Consider the following 10567-nt stretch of genomic DNA (forward strand, 5'->3'; position numbering starts at 1 on the left):
GACTGCTTTCATTGTGTCCCATAAGTTTGGGTATGTTGTGGCTTCATTTTCATTAAATTCTAGAAAGTTTTTAATTTCTTTCTTTATTCCTTCCTTGACCGAATTATCATTGAATAGAGTGTTGTTATGCTTCCACGTGTATGTGGGTTTTCTATTGTTTATGTTGTTATTGAGGAGCAGCCTTAGTTCATGGTGATCTGATAGGATACAAGGAATTATTTCAATCTTCTTGTATCTGTTGAGGCCTGATTTGTGACCAATTATATGGTCAATTTTGGAGAAGGTACAATGAGGTGCTGAGAAGAAGGTATATCCTTTTGTTTTAGGATAAAAAGTTCTATAGATATCTATTAAATCAATCTGTTTCATAACTTCTGTTAGTCTCACTGTGTCCTTGTTTAGTTTCTGTTTCCATGATCTGTCCATTGCAGAGAGTGGGGTATTGAAGTCTCTCACTACTATTATGTGCTGTGTAATGTGTGCTTTAAGCTTTAGTAAAGTTTCTTTGTCATGGAATACTTTGGTTTCTCCATCTATGGTGATTGAGAGTTTTGCTGGGTATAGCAGTCTGGGCTGGCATTTTTTTTCTCTTAGGGTCTGTATGACATATGTCCAGGATCTTCTAGCTTTCATAGTCTCTGGTGAGAAGTCTGGTGTAATTCAGATAAACCTACCTTTATAGGTTAGTTGACCTTTTTCCCTTAATGCTTTTAGTATTCTTTCTTTGTTTTGTGCATTTGGTGCTTTGACTATTATGTGGCAGGAAGAATTTCTTTTCTGGTCCAGTCAGTTTGGGGTTCTGTAGGCTTCTTGTATGATCATGGGCATCTCTTTCTTTAGGTTAGGGAAGTTTTCTTCTATAATTTTGTTGAAGATATTTACTGGCCCTTTAAGTTGGAGGTCTTCACTCTCTTCTATACCTATTATCCTTAGATTTGGCTTTCTCATTGTGTCCTGAATTTCCTGGATGTTTTGGGTTAGGGTCTTTTTGCTTTTTGCATTTTCTTTGACTGTTCTCTCAATGTTGTCTATGTTATCTTCTGCCCCTGAGATTTTCTCTTCTATCTCTTGTATTCTGTTAGTGATGCTAACATGTTTCCTGACTTCTTTCCTAAGATTTCTAATTCCAGAGTTTTCTCTTTTTGTGATTTCTTTATTGTTTTGACTTCCATTTTTAGGTCCTGGATGGTTTTACTCAATTCCTTCACCTGTTTTTTGTGTTTTCCTGCAATTACTTAAGGGATTTTTGAGTTTGCTCTTTAAGTGCTTCTACTTGTTTACTTGTGATCTCCTGTAATTTTTTATGGGATTTTTGTTTCCTCTTTAAGGGCCTGTACCTCTTTACCTGTATTTCTTTAAGGCAATTATTCATGTCCTTTTTATGTTCCTCTATCAGCATTGTGAGATATGATTTTAGATCCAACTCTTGCGTTTCCGGTGTTTTGGGATATCCAGGACTTGCTGCAGTGGGAGTACTAGGTTCTCATGAAGCCAGAACCTAGGTTTGGTTTCTGTTGGTAGGATTCTTGTGTTTGCCTTTCCCCATCTCTTGATTTTTGGTGTTAGATGTTCTTAGTGTCTCTGACTAGAGCTTGTCCTGTCCCTGCCACCCTGCAAGTCCCCTGATACTTGTGGGGCCTGTGCCTCCCTGCTGGCTGCTCTGATCTTAGAAAGTCACTGGAGAGAAAATGGTGGCTCTCACCGGAGTCTCTGGGTTAAGGTGCTCCCTGGAGGTAGGCCCTCCACTTGCAGGGAAGGGGCAGAGAAGGAAGCTGATCCACCTCTGTCACTCGGAAGCTGAGAGGATCCTGTCCGTTCCACCCTGTAACTCCCCTGTGACTCGTGGAGCCTGTGCCTCCCTGCTGGCTGCTCACATCTTAGAAACTCACAGGAGAGAAAATGGCGGCTCTCACCTGAGTCTCTGGGTTAAGGCCAGCTTTGTTTCTTAATGTATTGTCAATTCTGGAGAAATTTCCATGTGTTACTAAAAAGAAACTGTACTTTTAGTGTTTGCGTAAATGTTCTTTAGATGACTGTTGGTCCACTTAATTTATGTTATTAGTTCCAGAGTTTTTGTCTGGATTACTTGTTTATTGAAGAGAGTTTGGTATTGAAATCTCTGTGTGATGGTCAATGTGTTATCTGAAATATAGAAGTGCTTCTTCTTATGAAATTGTGTGCCCTTGTGTTTGGTTCAAAAATGTTTAGAACTGCAATATCTTCTTAGTGGATTTTTCCTTTAATGAAGATGTAGTGCCTTCCTGACTCTTCTGATTAGTTTTATTTTGATGTCTCTTTAGTTAGGCATTAATATAGTAGTTCCTATTTCCTTAAAATATCCATTTCAATTCTTTTACCTTAAGGTGGTATCTGTCCCTGATATTGAAATGTGTTTCTTGGTGGCAGCAGAACTATGAGAATTGTTTTCTAATCCAATCTGATAGTGTGTGTCATTTTATTGGGGGGTATTAACAATTAACATTAAGAGTTGTATTCTTGTTCAGTGTTTATTGATTTCTTCTGCTTTATTGTTTTTACCTGGTTAACAGTTCCTAGATTGTTTATTCCTTGTGTTTTTTTTTAGTGCCTTATCTTCAGTCTGAATTTTTTAAATATGGATTGGTGAACTTAAATTTTTTAAATTTGTTTTTATTGTGAAATATTTTTCTTTTCCTTCAGTTGTGACTGATAGTTTCACAGATTGAAAAAAAGCAGTCGAGGTCCATTGTCTTTTCAGAGTCTCTATTGAAAAGCCTCATGATATTCTAATTGGCCTGACTCCCTTTTTTGTTTATTCTCTTTTATCTTTTAATATCCTTTTTGTTCTGTACATGTAGTGTTTTTTTTTTTTTAAATCACTTTGTGTCCTTTCTTTCTAGTCTTATTTTGTATTCTTTATGCATCTTGTACTTTGGTATACATGTCTTCATATCTAGAACATTTCCCTGCCTTTAAATTGGATTTCTTCTTCTTTCTCCATTCTTGTCAATTTTGTACTTTTCCTATTGTCTCAGATGTCCTGGATGTTTTATGCTTTAATACTTTCAGGATTAACAGGTTTTTTTTGACTGAAATATCTATTTCTTTGTCTTTAAGACCTGAAATTCTCTCTTCAGTTTCATCTAATTTGTTTCTTTGAGCTTTTTGTTTGAATTCCTGCCTTTTTCATTTTGTGTTTTACTTCAGTTTGGGTTTTCTTTGACAGTTCATTTCCCAGTTAAACTGTACTTTTATTCATTGAACGTTTTGGCATTTCATTCAACTATTTGTGTTTTCTTGTTCTCTTTTTAAAATTCATATCCTCTTTAAGATCATTGAACACATTCTAGATTTGAAGTTATTGCCTTTTACTTCAGCTAAATTGCTTTTCTCAGCTAATTTTGCCATAGGACTGCTGGTTTCTGAAGGAAGCCTGTTGTTTCAAGCTTGTGTTTTCATACTGGGCATCTGTATTTACTCTTTTTGTTGCTGGGGCCTTTATTTTTATTTATTTATTTATTTATTTATTTATTTATTTACTGTTGGTGTATTTGACAAACTACATAGTGCTTGGTTGTTAGTCTTGGGGCCACTCTGGGCTTCAGAGTTCAGACACTGCCTGGTACAATCATGGCTTGTTGGTAGGTACAGTGACTGAAGTTCTGGTCAGAACTCCAGGTTCAGACTTAAACCATCCCCAGATACCAACAGTGGGAGGAATGAGAACAGGCAAGGAAAGGAGATAGACTCCTGGGTTCTCTTAAGTAAGATTTGTGATCAGGATCTGCGAGGCCTGGTTCCAGGGCCAGTGGGTAGTGAGCTAGCAGAAAGTGAGGAGGATGAGATGGGAAAATTGGCTCTGGCATCTCTACTTGAAGTTGTATTTGGAAGTCTGGGCTCCAAATCCAAGAAATTCCATGAAGATGGGTCAGTGGTAGGTGAGCAGATATGAAATTATTATTTATCACTTACATTGTTTGTTTTGAGGGTTTTAAAACTTTTATCTTTATTTAAAAGTTAACATATTTTAGTCTTTTGAGCCAGTTACAAAGAATTTTAGAGACTAGGAAAATGGTTCAGTGGGTAAGAACATTTTTGAGGTAAGTATGGTGACCTAAGGTTTAATCACAAACACCATGTAAAATGTTGGATGTAGCTGTGAGCTTACCTCCAGATTCAGTGAGACCATGTTCTAATGGAGTAAGTAGAAAGTAATAAAGAAGGGCATTTAGCACCACCATTTCCTGGCCTCCACATGTGCTCGTGGGTACATACATTTGCACATATACCTGAACATACCTACTCTAATAAATACAAAATAATTTTAATGTATTTCTATGTTATATACATGATTGACTTGTTATTGATTTTACAAATTCTTACTTTTATTCTTAAATTCATAATCTATAATTTCTAGCAAATCTCAAATAATTATACAGTTCTTCCCAAACAAATTAAATGTTTTGTAGTTATTTTGATATTTTACAACTTTGTTATGTATTAGACCATCTTGTATAATTGAAGGTCTTTGAGTGATAAACATATGATCAAACCTGGAGTTTATGACTTTGCTTTTATATATTGTAATGTGTGGTAGGGAAAGCCATTTCATAACTAGTTTTGTTTAGAAAAAATAAAAAAAATACATTTACTACATATTTATCAGAATTACATGTTGGAACTCTAATGCTTCTGAGCTTAAGAAGGTGGAGCCCTCATTAGTGATACTAGTACTTCTCAAAGGGAAAAGTTCTCTTTTCTGCTGTGTGAGGACAAGAGAAGTCCTGGAAATGATACCTGCCAAGAGCCTGATTCAGGATCTGACTGTGCCGGCCCCTGATTCCCATACACCCCATATGAGAGACACATTTCTGTTGTTAAGCCTCATCTGAATTGGTCTATAAGTCATTCCCTGAAAATTGATTCTTCTAATACTGTACCTCCCATCCCTCAATTCTATTGGAATTGCCACATGGATTACATCAATGTTCATAGACTAAGTTGCCAAATCTTCAAATTTCTGTCTTATAGTCTTATGTGTGTCTCCATTCTTTCAAGTTTTGTAGAATGTTTTAATTATTTAAGTGTTATCATGGGTTTTGTTGTTTTATGGTGTTTTTCTTTATTCTTTACCCTTATTTTTTATAAAGATTTTGTAAAGTGTAGATTACTGGCACTACTGTGAGTTAATTTCTAGAAGACACCATTTCATAGCACTTTTCCCTTTCTCTGGCTCTTGGATTCTGTCCACCTCTGTCCCAGAGTGTTGCCTTAGCTTTTTGAAGTGGGGGTGATATGGTTACTCCATCTCCTACTGAGCACCCACAGTCACTTACTTTTAGCATTGTGAACAGTAATGAATATTTACTATTATGCATTACAATAAGAAGCTTCTCTTAGGTTTGGGAGCAGCACAGCCTATGGATATAAACATAAATATTTAGAAGGCTGTTGGACAATATTACCATTTAGAAAAACAACATCAAGAAATCTTTTATCTTTATTAGTTAACTGACTATTTCTCTGTAGACTATGAAGCTGAACACTATATTTATATATATGTATGTATGTATGTATGTATGTATGTATCTATCTATCTATCTATCTATCTATCTATCTATCTATCTATCTATCTATCTATCTATATGTCTGTCTGTCTGTCTGTCTATATCTCCAGTGGTGTAATTACAGAATACTGTGTGGCTCCATTTTTAAAATTCTTTTTATTTTATTTATTTATTTTATTAGATATTTTTTTATTTGCATTTCAAATGTTATCCCCTTTCCTGGTTTCCTCTCTGAAAAAAAAAAAAAACCCTATTCTCTCCTTCCACAGTCTGCTCACCAACCTATCCTCTCCCACTTCCTGGCCCTGGCATTCTCCTACACTGGGCATAGAGCATTCACAGGACCAAGAACCTCTCTTCCCACTGATAAATGACTAGGTCATTCTCTGCTACATATGCAGCTAGAGCCAGGAGTCCCGCCATGTGTACTCTTCGGTTGGTCGTTTAGTCCATGGGAGCTCTGAGGGTACTAGTTAGTTCATATTGTTGTACATCCTAAGGGGCTGCAAACCCTTCAGCTCCTTGGGTCCTTTCTTTAGCTCCTTTATTGGGGACCCTGTGCCCAATCCAATTGATGGCTGTTTAAATTCTTCAAAAATTTCCACAATCTCTTTTGCAATGACTATACTAATTTAAATGCCCATCAGCAATATGCAAAGTTTTTTTTCTTAGCATCTTCACTGGTGTTTTTAATCACTGGAGTGTGGTGGCAAGTCTTGGTCATTGTCTTACTCAATATTCTTTTGCTGTGAAGAGACACCATGATGAATTGTTACAGAAGAAAGCATTTAATTGGGGCCTGATTACTGTTTCAGAGGTTTATTTTATTTTCATCATGTCTGAGATCATGGTGGCATGCAGGCAGACATTGGTGCTGGAGAAGTATCTGACAGTTTAACATCCAGATCTGAAGGCATCAGAGAGATGAAGACACTAGACCTGTAATGGCTTCTGAAACCTCAAAGCTCACCCCCAACTGCCACACTTATTCAACAAGGCCACACCACTTTATCACTCTCAAGAAGTACCACTCCTTGGTGAGCAAACATTGAAATATATAGCTTATGGCTCATTGTTACTCAAGCCACCGCAGTCACCATCTTGACATACCTAAGAAAGACTGCTCAAGAAAGGAGTGATTCTGCTGAGCACCAGCAAATATGTACACATCCTCTTTGTGGATATGACTGTGTGTTTAAAGCTCCTGCTGCTTTGACTGAAGCTTTGATACTATTCTCTCTGCTTCCAACTGGACAGTGTTTTTGTGTTGCATTTCCCTGTTTAGAATTCCCAGATAGAATTCACACTGATGTCTTGTCATTACACATGACACAATCTCAGTTCCATTTAGAGCTGTATTCCTGATGAGACTACAAAGCACCTATAGTGATCTGCCAAGCAGATGTTTCTCTGCAGACAAGATATGGCCTAAGGCAAATGTATTACTCTATCTCCTACCTCTGCTGCAAACAAAATATAATACCAGTGTCTTTGCATATGGAATTAGAATAAAAGGGGCTGATGACAATGTAATTGTTTTAGCAAATGTTCCATGTCACTTGCCCCTTTCTTGCACTTTAAAATTTATAAAATCTGAGATACTGTAAATTCCCAGTAGTATTCATGAAATACAAGCATTTGGTGAGCTTAATTCTGTCTGAAAGCTTACAATATTAGCTGCTTGCTTTTGGGAATATTGGGAGGAGTAAGATCTTTCCATGCATACTTACTCCTTTACATACAAAATATTTTCCAATCCACAAGCTTACTGGACACATGACAAGATTATTAATAAATGGCAGCATATAGCATTCCTTCTTGGTTTGACTATTTTATTATATCAATGTATGTGTGTGTGTGTGTGTGTGTGTGTGTGTGTGTGTGTGTGTGTGTGTGTATCATATGGTCACTGAATAAGTCAATCCAAATCCAAATTGGATTAAGGTCCTAATAATATATCAGCCTGTTATGAATACCTAAATGCCTTTGGCAGTTTGCTTTCAACTGTTTGTTTCTATAAATTTTCCCAATTTAGATACTTTAAATCAGTGTTTTTTAACCTTCTTAATATTGTGAGCTAACACAGTTCCTTAGTTTGTGATGACCACAACCATAAATTACATCATAGCTGTAATTTTGATACTGTTATGAATCATAATGTAAATGCCTGATATGTAATATATCTGGTATGCCACACCCATAAAAGGGTCTTTTGTCTCCCAAAAGGGTTTCAACCCACAGATTGAGGACTGCTGCTCTAAATAAATATGATCATATTATTTGTCTTTTCTGAGTGGATTATTTCACTTAGCTTGCCTTCGAGGTCTATCCATTTAGTATTATCCATGTAGTAGCATCACACACTTACTTTTTCTTTTTTAAGGCTGTCTAGTAGTCCGTAGTCCATTGCATGTATATACCACATTTTATTTATGCATTGTTGATGAATACTTGCTTTGTGGATAGATACTTTTATTACTTAGCTACTGAAAATGGTGTTGAAATGTGTGTGGGTACACAAATACTTTTTTAGAGATCCTGGGTCAAATTGTTTGGGTCATCTCCTTAAATGATCCATTTTCTTTCCCAGAAGAATGTGAGTTCCAATGGTGAAGAAAGAAGACATGATTTAGTCTTCCCTGTCTCCACAGTGCTTGTCATTTACCCACCACCCAAATATTCCATCTGCATTTCTGTTAGGATGCAAGCTCACTGAAGAGCACATTCCATCCAGTATTGGTCATAGCAATGACTTCAGTGCCAAGACTGGCTCTTAGACTGCGGTATATTCTCAAATAGTTTTTAAATGAATGAACTAATTGTCTAGGGTGAACAGAACAGAGGAGAAACTCTAACCTGATAATAAAACTATGGAAAAATTCATGCTTACAGCAAAGCAGGACATTGTCCTCTCAAACTAATACATTTCCAAACATGTTCTTTACATTTAGAAGTCACAAGAATAATACAAGGAACACCTTTCTACTCCTCTGTTGCTTACCCTTGGTGGAATGTTTTCAGATTTGTTTCTTTCTTTCTGTGTGCTTTTGTTACAAGATTATGTGTGAGATAGTACAGGGAGGCCACAGTACATCACTCTTGTGTACTTCATTTTGTACCTTATAAGAAGGGAATTCTTTCCCTCAGTCATCTTTCAAAACCATTCAGATAATATATAGCACACTACCACTAGGTAGCATTGTCCCATATGTAAACTTCCAACTTGTCACAGAATGTTTAATCAGTTACTTTCTTTCAGTGCCAAGAGCTACATGCCTACCATTTACTAGTCCTTTCACAAGTCCCCTTTGATCTGAACAGTTACTGCTCCCCTGTCTGATTCCCTGACACTGGTGTTTTTGAAAGTATTAGTAGTTTGCTTTGCACAATTTCTCAATCAGTATCTACTTAACTGCTTCAATATCATTGTGGTCAGTTTAATAATTTTTATAATAGTTTAAAAACCTCCATGTATCCCAATCAGAGATAATCATTTTGGTTTGTCACAGATTTTTAAAAAGTTTTTAATTCTTTTTTCCATTATATATTTATTTATTCACTTTACATCCTGATTGCAACCCAACTCCCTCCTCTCCTTCCAATCTCACTCTCACAAATACCTTCACTTCATTATCCTCTCCTCTTCTCAGAGAAGGAGAAATCCCCCTTGACTATCAAACCACATTGGAATATCAAGTTAAAGCAGGACTAAGCACATTTTCTCCCACTGAGGCCAGACCAGGCACTCCAGTTAGGTGAAGGGGATTCAGTGAAGAGCAACAGAGTCAGAATAGCCCCTGCTCCAATTGTTACTGGACCCACATGAAGACCAAGCTACACATATGCTACAAATATGTAGGACGTCTATGTCTAGCCCCTGCATGCTCTTTGGATGGTGGTCCAGTCTCTGTGAGCCCACATTGTCCTAGGTTAGTTGACTCTGTAGGTCTTCTTGTGGTGCCCTTGACTCTTCTAGCTACTGCCTCCTCAGTTCTATTCCTGACTCTTACATAAGACTCTTTGAGCCCACCTGATTTTTGGCAGTGGCTCTCCACTTGTTTCCATATGCTACTGGATGACGCCTCTCAGGAGATAGTTATTCTAGGGTCCTGTCTGCAAGCATAGTGGAGTATCAATAGTGTCAGAGGTTAGTTCTCTTAAAGGGGATGGATCTTAAATTAAGACAGTCATTGGTTGGCCATTCCCTCAATTTCTACTCTATTTTTATTCCTGAACATCATGTAGGCAGGACAAATTTTTGGTTGAAGCTTTAGTGGGTGGATTGATGACCTCCACCCCCTGGAAGTCCTGCCTGGCTACAGGTGGTGGCCACTTAACTCTCCATATCCCCAGCTGCTAGGAGTCTAAGCTAGGGGCATTCCCATACTCTGGGGAGCCTTTCCATGCTAGGTCTCCATCTAGTCCCAGAGATGCCCCCACCAATTTCCATTCTTTTATTCAGCCATCTTCTGCTCTCCCACACCTGATCCCCATTCTCCTTCTCCTTCTTAGCTCCTCTCTCACCCAGTTCCCTTCCTCCATTGACCTCCAATGTCTGTTTTATTTCCCCTTCTGAGTGAGAATCACTCATCCTCCCTAGGACCCTCCTCATTACTTAGGCTCTTTGGGTTTGTGGGTTGTATGGTTATTCTGTACTTTGTGACTAATGTCCACTTATAAATGAGGACATACCATATGTGTCTTTCTGGGTCTGGGCTATCACACTCAGTTTGATATTTTCTAGTTTTATCCATTTGCCTGCAAATTTCATGATGTCTTTGTTGTGTAGATATATCATCTTTTCTTTATCCCATTCTTCAGTTGAGTGATATCTATGTTGCTTCCAATTTCTAGCTATTACAAATAAAGCTGCTATAAACATAGTTGAGCAAACTTTCCTTGTGGTATAGTGGGGTATCTTTTGGGTATATGCCCAGAAGTGGTATAGCTGAATCTTGAGGTAGAACTAATTACAATTTTCTGAGAAACCGCCAAATTGATTTCTAAAGTGGTTGTACAAG

Source organism: Mastomys coucha, unplaced genomic scaffold (assembly GCF_008632895.1).
Source record: "Mastomys coucha isolate ucsf_1 unplaced genomic scaffold, UCSF_Mcou_1 pScaffold20, whole genome shotgun sequence".
NCBI classification, from domain to species: domain Eukaryota; kingdom Metazoa; phylum Chordata; class Mammalia; order Rodentia; family Muridae; genus Mastomys; species Mastomys coucha.